This window comes from Anopheles arabiensis, chromosome 2 (assembly GCF_016920715.1).
Source record: "Anopheles arabiensis isolate DONGOLA chromosome 2, AaraD3, whole genome shotgun sequence".
In the NCBI taxonomy this organism is placed as follows: Eukaryota; Metazoa; Arthropoda; class Insecta; order Diptera; family Culicidae; genus Anopheles; species Anopheles arabiensis.
This window is the reverse complement of record NC_053517.1, coordinates 100511461-100524366: the sequence shown is the minus strand read 5'-3', so window position 1 is coordinate 100524366 and position 12906 is coordinate 100511461. Positions and strand designations below refer to the sequence as shown.

The window sequence follows — 12906 nt, the reverse complement described above, 5'->3', positions numbered from 1 at the left end:
AGATGATAATAATTTGACCAACAAGTGTGCCCACAAGTTGTTGAATGATTAATGATGGAAAATATGCAGCTACAGATGGGGAACTATGTAGGTAAATATCTTTCTAGATGAGAAAGGTTTAAAGATGGGTTGTCATACCAAGAAAAAGTATTGCGAAAAGCTTGTCAGTCAGAAAGCCACATTAAAGACATGGGTTGTCCAACTGACTGTCATTTTACGCGATATTGGATCATTTGATTGATGTTTGATCGAACGACATTTCCTTATGCGTTTCTCCCTTTGAGACTAAGGGAAAACAAAACGAAGGAAAATGATGGTATGTTCGAAAACCATGTCATCCTGACTGGCTCACCATTCAAAGGCTGCACGCTTGTTCACGAAGCAATCCTAAGCATGTAAGAATGCTGCAGTGAATGTGCCTGTTTTTGTACACGCTTTTTCGCGAAGCAAAACAATGTTGCAACCATCGCCTGTTCGTATGTGTTCCACCGGACATGTTTGAATGTCATCTAACTGCGACAACCCTACGCCTTTGCCTCTTCTGCTCAGCACCATTGGTTTGGTATTTCGTTTCGAGCATACCGTTCCGTTAGCGTTTGGCCTCCATTAGCGTGGCGTGGCGTGCCAACATTCCTGGGCGATGTCAATCGCAAATCGGTTGCTCTCAGTGGCAAAACGCTCCGCTAAGGAAACACCCGACACACACGAGACGCGCGAGGCTACGATTGACTGCGATTTATTCGATCGTTAGAGGAAGGACGGTAGGCATTACGTGTCAGCATCCTTTTCTGGTTTCGGTTGCAGTGAGAAAAGAGAATACCGGGAAGGCCATTTTCTTTTGTATCTGCTCTCTGTTTGCTTCTCTTTAGAGCAGCGTACGTCGAAAGCGAAATGCCAAACCTTTCACAATATTATCAAGGATCGATGGATACACACACACACACAAAAATCAAAACAAAAAATGAGAACGACTTTTCCATTCCAGGAAAAAAAAACAAATATTGCGAAAAGAAAGGCATAATGAAATGATGCGCATGTTCTACGCGGCAAGAAATTCGCTCGGTATGACAATAACACACAAAAAATCCCTCTCTACGAAACAAAAACTGACGCTCTGTGACACCCTGAGACACAACCTTTTTTGTTTTTTGTTTTTTTTTGTGTGTGTTTGGCATGGTGACGTGCGATCAGGCCGTTTATCGGTGTTAAGCTTGATCAAAATTGATTGATGTTTGTCACTGGGGCGTGATAAAAATCGCTTAAATGGAAATTTTTGGCTTGCAACCGGGGCAATCGGACCGGGTTGATGGCGGGGGCGATAGGACATCGTTTTGGAGGTCGAACATCCGCGCACACGACATCGCTCACGGACAGGATTATGCGTATTGAGACAGGGCGTGAACGGACGTGACGCTCGTTGGCGTTGCTTTTCTTTCTCGTTTAGTTCTACTCTTTTTTTGGAGGTGGTTGCGATGTAACCGTGAGGTATGGAATTTGGTTGGAACGTTTATGATGCCTGTCACTGGCGTAACAATGGCCTGGATTTCGTTCGCAGCTACGTCCTTTGGGCTGCATTGCATTCGTTATTTGCAGGTGGGAATTTTCCGCACGGCACGTATGCAAAATTTTGCACCGATTTTGCGTAAAAAGTACTGTGTTATCGAAGGAAAAACGTACAAATTTTTTACCGTAGGGTATTTTAACATAAAAGAATTTATAGCTATAGACATCGTGCTGTATGCTTTCGCTATGACCATTTGACGAACATTACTTGTAAGGCAATAGGTGAAACATTAAAAACTCGGTACAAACAAAGCCACAAAAAAAAAACGTAAGCGATCAGCCACTATTTTCATGAAATTTCCAATGCATTTCACTTGCAGCACAAGTGCCATCAGCTCTACTCAAAACTTTGCAACGTCCGAAAAAAAAGTAAGTATTGTAAAACAAACTTTTATTCGCACAACCATGACCCCCTCTTATGGCTGAAAACATTTCCAAATTTTCTTGTGATCGAGCATCGTTTCATCCTTTTAAACGTGAGGTATTGTAGACCTGAAAAAAAACTTCCTCTTGCCGGATAAATATCATGTTTCGCTCTGCGCTTTTCAATGAAGTATATCGCTGAAGTAATTGCTCGAGAGCGTGCTCGGTTGGGATTTTCGGCAGTTTTTCAACATTTAAGCACCACTTTTTGTATTCACTCGATGACCAGCAGCTGAACTGAGGCAGTGGAGTAAATGGAGCAAAAAAAAAAAACTGGCATTCAAGATAGTGATAGTCAAGTGTACGTGGGATTATTTATCCCAAAAGCGTTACAGAACGGAAGTGTGAAAGCTGTTGACGATTGCAACACGAATTGCATTTCCGCTCAATTTATAGACTTTGAGTGATCGTTGTACAGGAAACTGATTCATAATGTTGTGGTGGTGCGATGGTTTGAAAAGCAAGGTTAAAACACTTGAAACTATTTAAAATTACTGCCTTTGATAGCTATTAACAACTATTTAAAGCTATCTCTTTTGATAATGCGTTTGAAAGTTCAAGTGTCCTTCGTTAGCACTACTGACAGTTGACACCATTTGGCACAAGCTTTCTGATCTTTATTACTTGACTAAAGCAATAAATGTTACCCTTTCTCCATGTCAAATAACACCCATCCATTTGTGAGATGTTTTCACATTGCCAAATATCCTTCTCCTTCAATCAATTCCTCAAAAGTCAACATCGAAAATAGCATCTCCCCTGGGGGAATGGACCACCATTTGTTAGTGACACCGTTGCTCGGCTTAGCAAAAACCAAAAACATCCGCCTGGCTTCTGACTGCTGGTTGTTCGCTTGTATCCCTTTTTGCTTCTTGCTGGCAACTGCAGGGCACATTCCGAGGCACCACTCGAGGTCGTGCTCGATGGAAAAGTTAAACAGTGTGTCACAGAGCCGTAAAGTGGGGCAGGGATGGACATGACCATGGGTTAGGGTGTAGATGTAAATAAGCACTGTTTATTGCTGTCTCCCCAAAAGTGTTCCGTATCGGAATTCTTGTTGAACGATAAAAAACGTTTGTGTAGACGAAAAACAGTCTAGGGCAAGTTGGAGTCATTTGATAGGGCAAGTTGGAGATATTGCTGGTCCGGTTTTTTATTGTTACTTTTCCTTAAGTGAGATGTTTGGAGAAGTGGAGTGCATACATGAAGTACAATTATTTTGCTACAAAAACAATGTTTCAGATAGCAAGGAATAGGGTTTTTGCTATTTTAGAGAAATGTGTTTGCTAATTTGACCTGTGAGGCATTCGTAAAAGAGCGTTACGATCAGTGTTTTGCAGTACGTTCAGAGTAGCTTTTTATCAGTAAAGTTCACAGTACTACTATAAATGCATAATGCTACTGACCCTTGCACTACTTGCAGGACAATCGCTATCGTGCAGCGCATATGGTTGCGATTGAAATGATTTAATTAAAAGATAAATGGATGCCACTTACTTCGACAAATGGTAGCTTCAAAGCTAGAAAGTCATTCAATTAGAATCCTCCCATCGGAGATACATCCTCCCTTTGGTTATCTGTATTGTATACGAGGCATGGAAAATGGCCGCAGAGATAGGGACATCTAGTTGTGTTGTGTGTGTGTGTTTTAGTTCACTGCAGATGCTTTATCATTCATTCTAAAATTCAATTCAAACCCGAATCTGATAGAGCGTTCCATTTTGCATTTTGCCCCGAAACAATCTTGTTTTCCTCTAATCACGTATCTATACAAATCTCAAACATTTGTTCCTCCGGGGCAACACGTTTTCACGACACACCGCAATAATGACAACATTTCCCATTTTTAGCACAACCCCCCCCCCCTCCCCATAACAACAGCGTATAATTTAAAACGGTAACATTAGTCTCGGCCGGAGCCGCATCGATCACACGATTAGTAAAAGTGTGTAAATTACTCCGCAAGCAGTCACACCGTACCTCCGCCATCGCTTCTCTCCCACTCAAACTCCGGGGCACGGAGTTGAAAATTAATTATAAACAATCAATTCGACATTCTCGACATTCGGCGTTACGGCGAAAGGAAGCCAAAGTCGGTGGTTTCTTAAGTTTAACGCCACACCGCACGCCGCCACATCCTGTTTCCGTTGGCGATGGCTTCGATGGGTTCGGTGCTCGATGCTTCCTTGGCTAGGATACCAGGCACTACGCTTTTTAATCACATCAAGCTGTTGAGTTTAATCAAATATCCGCCCTGTCGTCAGATGCTCGCTGTGTACGTGTGTGTGTGTATTGGTTGTGCAAAGAAGTGTGTGGGGGCATTCGCACGATGGGGTGAGTTTTGTTTTTTGCTGTTGTTGCGGGAAAGCTTGCTGGAAAGCGCAAAAAGGAAAACGAAACTGAAATTTATTGGACACATCGCTTCCTGCGCTGGGATCTGATTGTGTTTGTGTGTTGGTTCTGGGTTGCTTGTTACAATCGTTTCCTGTGCAGCTACATGTTTCGCTTCATTAAAGGCGGATTCAATGGATTGGTGGCGGGATTCAGCAGCTTACTGGCAATGGTGATGGTATTTATTGGAAGCTTTCGTGTGTCGTCGAGGCAGAGACGCTTCTATCCTTTTGCACTCAACCTTTGGTCTTAGCTACTAACTCTGAAACTCTTTTGAGGCAGAGAACCATTGATACTCTTGTACCTTTTTGTGTACAAAATCAATGTTTTCTAAAAGTATGCAAATTTACACGTTAAGTCAAATTATTTTCCTTTTTTCATCATAAAGTTGTTGATTGCTTTTAAAATAATCAAAACAATTCTTTGTTTTATTTAAAAAAAAAGATGATCAAATAGAGACTCAAATTGAAATGGGATTGAAATTAGAGCTCTAAAACCACTGTCAATTCTTTGAATCTTCTTCTATCTGATCCTCTGTGATCTATGAAAATGTTCAAGCGTAAACATTCATGTTAGAATCAAAGGGCATTTCCAGGAAATGTATAGAGTTAAATTGTTGCAAAGGTAACCACCTGCTGCAGGTATCATTTAGACGTATCTTAGTGTAATATCGATCGTGTCAAATAGATCAATTATAATGTATATCGATTGCGAAACAGGTGCTGTAGAGGTAAACATCTGCCATAACACGAAAAAAAACGTCATCGTTCATTTGATGCAAACATCTAGATTGATCACTCGAATGCCAGACACGAAGATCTCACTATTCCACGAAAAAGAGTCATTTTTAACGTTCGCAATTCGCTTGAATTAGTAAAACTGAAATTTCGTCCCCCTTGTGCAATTGCTATGGAAAAAACTTATTTCAAACGAAAAAAGCTCGCAAAAGCACCATTCGCCAAAGCATCCTGATTAAACGAAAAAGGGGAAAAAATTGAACGCACAAAAAAACTCCCCTAACTAACTGATCACATGTGACGTTAGTGCCGCTGTGCGTTGAGTGTGAAGGTCTCAGATGCGAGCGAATGGAATATAAGCAGGCAGCAAAAACCCTGCGCCGAACACCATCGATAACTGCCATTCGACTGGCAGTTGGGTGGAAAACGTAGCAACAGTAAAAACCGTTCGGCGATCGAACAGCGGTGCAAACAAAACACAAACAAAAAAACCCAAAACCAGCCAGGATGGTTTGCACTTTTTGACAGCTCTGTCTTTTGTGAGTGTTCCGGTCGTAGCACGGCAGCCCTGCCGACACCGACCGACAAGAAGCTGACTGCGATGAAGTGGCTGTCCACACTTGCGGGCATTTATTGCGCTCGGTGGAAAACGCGGTGGCAAAAACAAGGAAGAGCACCCTCTGGATGAATGTGAAAACCAAAAAGAAAAACACACCATTTCCGTTCGCTCTGCTGGTTAGTTTTTGATACGCAATAGAAAGCACAATACCGTTTAGCGATCGATGGGAGCAGATGGAAGAGGGATGAGGTATGAAACAATCCTTTAAATAGAGCAATCAAGCGTTGGAGTCTGTTTTTGAATAGTATTTCCTTATTTGTATCCAATAGGTATTGAATTTCAAGAAACCATTTGAATTGTTTTACATCTTTTTAAGGCATTAGTCGCTTATTGCTAAACCTTCCAATTGGAATCGATAGCGTCCAATAAAAACATACACACTATAACAGTCTGCAGAACATGAAAACGGTCACAATATGCCAACAAGTAATCGTTTTCGAGGGCGAAGGAGCAGGGCCGGAACCGGAAGGTCGTCTGCTGTGCGATGATAAATTCACATTAGTCTGTACGAAATTAAAGACCTTTTGTTGCCCGCCATTCCCAGTGGGTAGTTATTATATCGGGCCTTATCGTGATAGGCACAAGGCACACGGTGCGAATAATAAACCTTCCATGTCCATGTGTGTGTGTGTGTGTGTGTGTGTGTGTGCATTCAAAGCGATTGAATGGGGGATGGGAAGAGAAAGAATGAGCGGAGAAAGCGATAAGCAGGGCCGGATCTTCGACAACGGAAAGGGTTATACGGGACGATGAGTCCATATTATGGTTAATCGATTCACGTAACAGCAATTTATTTTCGTTCACTACACTAACTCCCTCCTCCTCGCCACCTTCCTTTACACACTCACACACACACATGGAGGACACCAAAAACGAAAGGGATCGACCAACACCATCATCGTCGTCGCTGGTCATGATCATCCCATTTGTCAATGGAATCCAAACCGGTGTGACCCAATTTACCCGGGGATGCATGGAAGACGGAATGGGCGAGTGAAGATGAAACGTCGGGGTCGTAACATTTCACATGCTTTCAAACATGAAAGCTACCCCACTAGCTGACCGGGTTAGAGAGTTAGAGGCAAAAACATGACAGCAACAACAGGGCCAGGCTTGGGAAGGGTAACAAAAAGAAGCTTTAGCTTTAGATCGCTCGCTTACAGACGCGGCAGATTGTCAGGGCGAGATACGAATATTTGCATGTACCAATTTCCCTTCCCGTCAATGGCGCACCGGGGGCAGGGGGACAAAAAAATAAATAACATTGACCCTCGGAAAGGACTCGCCGGGTGCGGTTTGGGATTATATTTCCGGTGCGAGGCACACAGTCGAGCGTGTGTGCCTGTGGGGCGCTCGGAAAATGGGGTTCGATCGGTTGCTTTACATGGCAAATTAAATGAGCCCACGCGTCCCCAGGACGGTTATCTAGGACGGTGGAGAATAAAACCCATCATTTGAGCAAATCATTTGACTGATTCGGGCTCGGTTTGGGATTTATTTTTAGCTCAATATGGTATTCATTGTAGGTGTTTTTTGTCCAGGTTTTGCATAGTTTTTGTTTGAAAGAACGGTCGTTTTTGGAGGATCTAACAGAACCATGCATTCCTGGAAGGATATTTGGAGATATTTAAGGCATGGTTTATATGCCTAAACATACAAAAGAAATCAATTGATAACAGTTTAAATTACCATGTATAAAAATAAATGAACTTAAACAATAAAACAAGCATTTCAGCTTGATAGTGACTTGCTACTTACTAGTTTTGTAGATGGATTGAATATTTCAAACACAACGTCCTTAGATTGCTTCTTAAATTGCTGCAGCTACAAACTGTTACGTCCACTAATTGAAGCAAAACTCGAACCCAAGGTGCAAACATACACCGATCCCCCTGTGTATTTATCCGTCCAATATTTCACCCGTCAGTTTGTTGACATTGCTTCCATGGTTGGCTTGTATGTCACACCAACAAAAAAAAAACCAGCATATCACTTACACTTACGCTGTCTCCCGTTTGCTTATCTCTTACTTTCTGCTTTCTAACTGTTTTTTTTTCACCAGTTTTTTCTTCCTTCTACCACCTCCTCCTTTTCCTCCTGCTCCACTATCTGCGTGATTGTAAGCTACGATGCCATTAATGTTACTTGTAAACAAACACCGAAACGCCTACGGAAACCCATCAAGGATTCGTCCTTGAGAACTTTACGCGTCAGACCCGGCCGTGATTTTCGGACGCCGAGCGTGCGAACCCGAGTGATCGACTCGTCCGGACCCGGAAACGGAGGGACGGGGTGAAGGGCGAGAAAAGCCGTTCGTTTGTCGTAATTTTTGTGTGTGAAACTCCGACCGCTGCGGGCGTAGAGCGACGGCGTGCCTGCGTTGTGCAAACGTCTACGGCAGATACTGAAGCAGATACTGCATGTAGGGCAGTGGTCCTGTGACCGTCCAGTGGAAAATGGTGTCGTGCTGTCGTGTTGTGCTAAAAACTGGTGCTGCCAAAAAGGGGAAGGATGCCGCCCAGCATCCATGCGCCGAGAGCGAGGCACGCGAGATGGAATTAATGGTGAGAACCGCGCACCGAATTGAGCGGAGCGAACTAGGCTGAGTGAGCTGAGCGTGGCGCTTGAGTGAGGGGAGAATGTTTTTTCCTGTGAGTTGAGCGCTCATTGGCGAGTGAGTGGGGAAATTTAGGCTTGTTTTTGAGAGAGGATGCAATAACTGTGAGAAAAAGGCCTTCTTGATAGCATGACGCAAAACGGCCGGTACGCTTGGTTCTTTACCACCGATGCTGTGCAGGGTTATTTTTGTCGATGTTGTCTAAGGGTATGTTTGGCTCATATGCCATATTGAGGTAGACTTGTCCAACAAATGCCTTTTTAATATTTTTTTCATGACTTTATTTTGTTTTTAGTAATATCCATTACTGAAGTTTCGATAATGATTTTAAAATTTGATGTAGTTTTTAAACACTCTTAGGCTACATTTTACATTGTTTAAAATTTCTGTCAATAGACCGTCCTGCGAGATTCAAAATGTGTAATAAAGTTTCACCTGGGAAAATCCGGCACTACATGAAAAACAAATATCAATTGAATATCTTGAATAAAACTCCCTGAAGCGAATGTTCCCTTGATTGCGTCAAAGGCTCGTCATTGAGGATGCGACAAAAGTTTTGCTCATAGTTTTGGTAGAAGTCCCCAAGCACCCCGGTAGAAAACTCTGTAGTGCGAATAAATAAAAGTAAAACATAATTCAACAGCGATAGTTTGACAGGAAGAAAAAAGCAAACCAAAAGAAATCCCTGTCTCACCACGCAAGCAAGCCAAGGAGCCGTGCAAGAAGTATGCCCGAGAATACACTTCCGTTCGTTTTACACATTGCCGTTGTAAAGCGTGCTAGCAAAGCGAAGCAGCAGCACCGGAAGTCAGGCAAAACTTCATCATGCGCGGAAATTTGCTGAATGGCAGTAAGTGTCACGGTGGGTTGAATGCCGGGAGGCAGCTCGAGCGATGGGAGTGCAAACTCGGGGATGGTAGCAGTTTGGTAAACCACATTCCCGCACAGTCACACACAGTCAACCACATACGCATTCTCTGCCGGGTAGGTGGAATTGAAAATATAAATTATGTACCAGCAACGGATAGAATCTGCACAACCGGGTACAATCGGGTACTACTCGGGCACGTTCGCTCGTTAGATCATTTGCATTTTTATCTTCCGACCTACTTTTTATTGCCCGCCGTGTCGATACTTCATTTTCATGGTGTATGTTGTTCCAATAACGTTCAACCTTTTACCATTTGGTGGTATTTTTGAGGGCAGATTTTTTAAATGCTTTTTATAATTATTACACACTTTCAAGGCGAAGGATCTCGACTTCTTTGGGAAAGTTCACCTCTACAAATCATTGGTATCGCCGCACTTTGACTTTTGCTCGTCCATTCTTTTTCTTGGCAATAAGGGGCAAATTAAAAGGCTTCAAAGGTTGCAAAATCGCATCATGAGGTTAGTACTAGGGTGCGGTCGACGTACGCCGACCACTGTTATGCTAGATATTCTTCAATGGATGTCGGTAGAGCAGAGGATTGTATACCAGACCATGATCTTTATTTTTAAAATGTTAAAAGGCCTGTTGCCTGGGTATCTGGGGGAGAGCATAATTCGGGGGTACGACGTCCACCGGCACTGCACACGCAGGGCTAATGAGCCGAGGGTACCCAACTTGCAGTCACAAAGTGCCAGAAACTCTTTGTTCTTCAAAGGTATTCAACGGTACAACAGATTACCCGGAGAAATAAAGAATGCGAGAAACTTATTTGATTTCAAACGTAAGTGCGTCATTTATGTTAAGCAAACTGTGTAACGTGAAATATGTGTAGATGTCCTATGTCACTATGTAATGTGTAACTACAGTTGTCATCACGATCTTGATGATGATGATAAGATTTTTTCTTTATATATGAAAATTTAAATTAAAAAAAAAATATATAAGAAAGAGACAACACAGGTTTGAGACACGCGCGCGTTGAAGTGGACATTCGGGATCTATTTGGGGGAATTTACGGTTTGCACACGGTCTGGGAGGTCACAACAGGATTCACTCATTGATGATTGTAAGTGGCCAATTCCAGATACATTAGGTTCACCTGCTTCGGAAGGTAGTGCCCTAGAGCCAACCATTGGCACTAGTGGAACTGGCCATATGCATGTTGCAGTTGTGTTCCGATAAGTAGTGCGCCGGATCCACTAGTTGGTTCTTGGCGAGCTACGTAAGGGATACATTAAATTCTCCTGCTTCGGAAGGTAGTGCCCTGGAGCCAGCCGTTGGTGCCAGAGACCCTGGAGTCAGCGGTTGGCACTAGTGGAACTGGCCATATGCATGTCGCATTTGTGTCCTGATAAGTGGTGCGCCGGATCCATGAATTGGTTCTTGGCGGACTACGTAAAGGATGCTAGGGAATACTATTGTATTCGATGGAGTATGACCCGTTTTTTCTTGATGAAACTATGTTGGTCATCTTGGGTGTGTGTATGACTCGGACGGTTCCTCTGAGAGTTTTCCGAAGCCATCACTTGCTCGTTTTTTATTTCATAACAACTATTAGAGTAGAATTATCTTACAGATACTTTCGTCCTTCTCAAACCTGTGTTGGGGTAAGAGGTGGGACTTATCATCATCATCATCAAACGCAATGTGGAAGTTAAACATTTCGACAATATTAAAAAAGCCACCATACTTGGTACTTGGTATTCGTAACTTTTTATTGAAATCTCATTTACTTCTGCTCAGTATTTAAACATAACACTCCTTCAACCATTGCACGATAAAACGGGAAACGGTAGAGAAAACTATTTCTCAAGATTTTACATGCTAAAACGTTCCAAAGCGTGTTTGCATAAAATCAGTTCAGATCGAACGATTACGGAACAACTAATACACACACACACACACACACACACACACACACACACACACACACACACACACACACACACACACACACACACACACACACACACACACACACACACACACACACACACACACACACACACACACACACACACACACACACAGTGACCGCTCCGAGCGGACTCGCCCGTGTTCCGAGTGTTGTTCGATCGTTTACCATCTCAAAGCGATTGCTTCCGATCGGAGAAATCTTGCCCACGGTTCAATTAATGTAGACAAAGGGGCGTGTTAAAAGCATCCGCTCCCCACGACGTGGCATTTGCATGATAGAAATTCTGACATCGCTTCCATCGGTAGCGAGGGCAAAAAGCTAACAAAAGAAGTGTGAAAAGTGGCACGCTTCTTTTTTTTCCATTTTACACTTCCTCTACCATTCTTTTAACAAGGTTGTCTGATTTGCATAACACCAGCGAAAGGCTTTCAGCTTACTTTCTTTTCCAATCTTCCAAACGGGGATGGCCGATGATCGCTAAGGGCTAAGGATAGTGGTTTGATCGGAGGAATCTGCGTCCGATGAAAGGATTGATTTCATCCCGGGTGGAATGTGTAATCTACGGTGGAAGTAATGATGGTTAAAATGAAGCCATAGAATGTCTTGCGGATTGTCAGTTGTCATTCAGTGGGTGTAGAAATGATATTTAATTCTTGCTGTCCATCAATTTTGGTTTCATATATTTATAATATAAACAAGGCATCTTCACTTGGAATCACTTCTGGAGCCTTTATTTTCATATTTTAATTGAATAAGTGAATCTTCCAACGCACCGAAGCCAACAGTGTTGCTACATAACAATGGGAAACTTTCTAACGAAATGGTTCAGAAATTTCATCAAACCAAGCACGCCTGCGCCCTGAAATATATGCATGCGAGCGCAGCTTCTTTGACAAAAATTCAAAAGCACATTCGTACGCCCCACCCGGCAGACACTGGGCCACAGCAGGCCCTTATAATCCAATCCGAATGTGCGCTATCGAGCGTTTATAATTTCGACATCTGCATTCATATCTGTCGTAAAATGGTGCAGTAATCTTTGGGCAAAAGGTATGGTGCTCTACCCTTTGATGTGGTACGCGCAACGTACATGTGATGGAATTTTGGGACCCGGAGTGCGCTACCGAATGTGTGTCGTTTGAGGCATGCGAGCGTATGCCCGGTAGCCTGGATCATGCTCAATTTCTATACGGTTAACCACCACAATGAGGTTTATTACGAGTGTATCTTAAACGATACTTCAAAGAAGCTGCTAGGCGTGTGTGTATCTTTGATGGAGCTCGTCTCAGCTCTGTATGGACAGGAAGTTTTCATTCTAGTTTAATTTGTAAGAAAATAACTGTTGCCATGAGTCGATCCGCCAATGAAAAGGGCTTTTTATTAGTCAAAAGAAGCTTTTGAGATCGTATTTAATGCTTCATAACGATCATTATACAATTAGGTTTGAATTATAAAATGTCCCTTTTTTGAGCAAACGATACAGAGACAAGGTAAATTATGTATTGAAAGTTCATCCTGAAAGGGCTCTAGGAATGAGCAATTAGGACATAAGTCATCCTTTACGCTTTATTGAAGCTGAAGAACACTTAGTTGTTGTTAGGTTGGTTGAGTTGATCGGTGTTAAAACTCGAACGAAAAGGCTTACATGTGTGAAAAAACTTTTAAATTGACTCGCGTTATTTGTACCGCATTATACACAGTATTCAT

General features: G+C 42.7%; 1 protein-coding gene across 4 annotated transcripts in view; it reads right to left on the bottom strand.

The window, feature by feature from the left end:
• The window catches only part of LOC120896711, a 40511-nt gene extending 32372 nt beyond the window's left edge, over nt 1–8139 (bottom strand). For all 4 annotated transcript variants that reach the window (XM_040301057.1, XM_040301055.1, XM_040301056.1 and 1 more), the window contains exon 1: nt 7492–8139. The gene's annotated coding sequence lies outside the window, so the exon portion shown is untranslated. The remainder of the gene's footprint in view (nt 1–7491) is intronic.
• Nucleotides 8140–12906: the final 4767 nt, after the last annotated feature.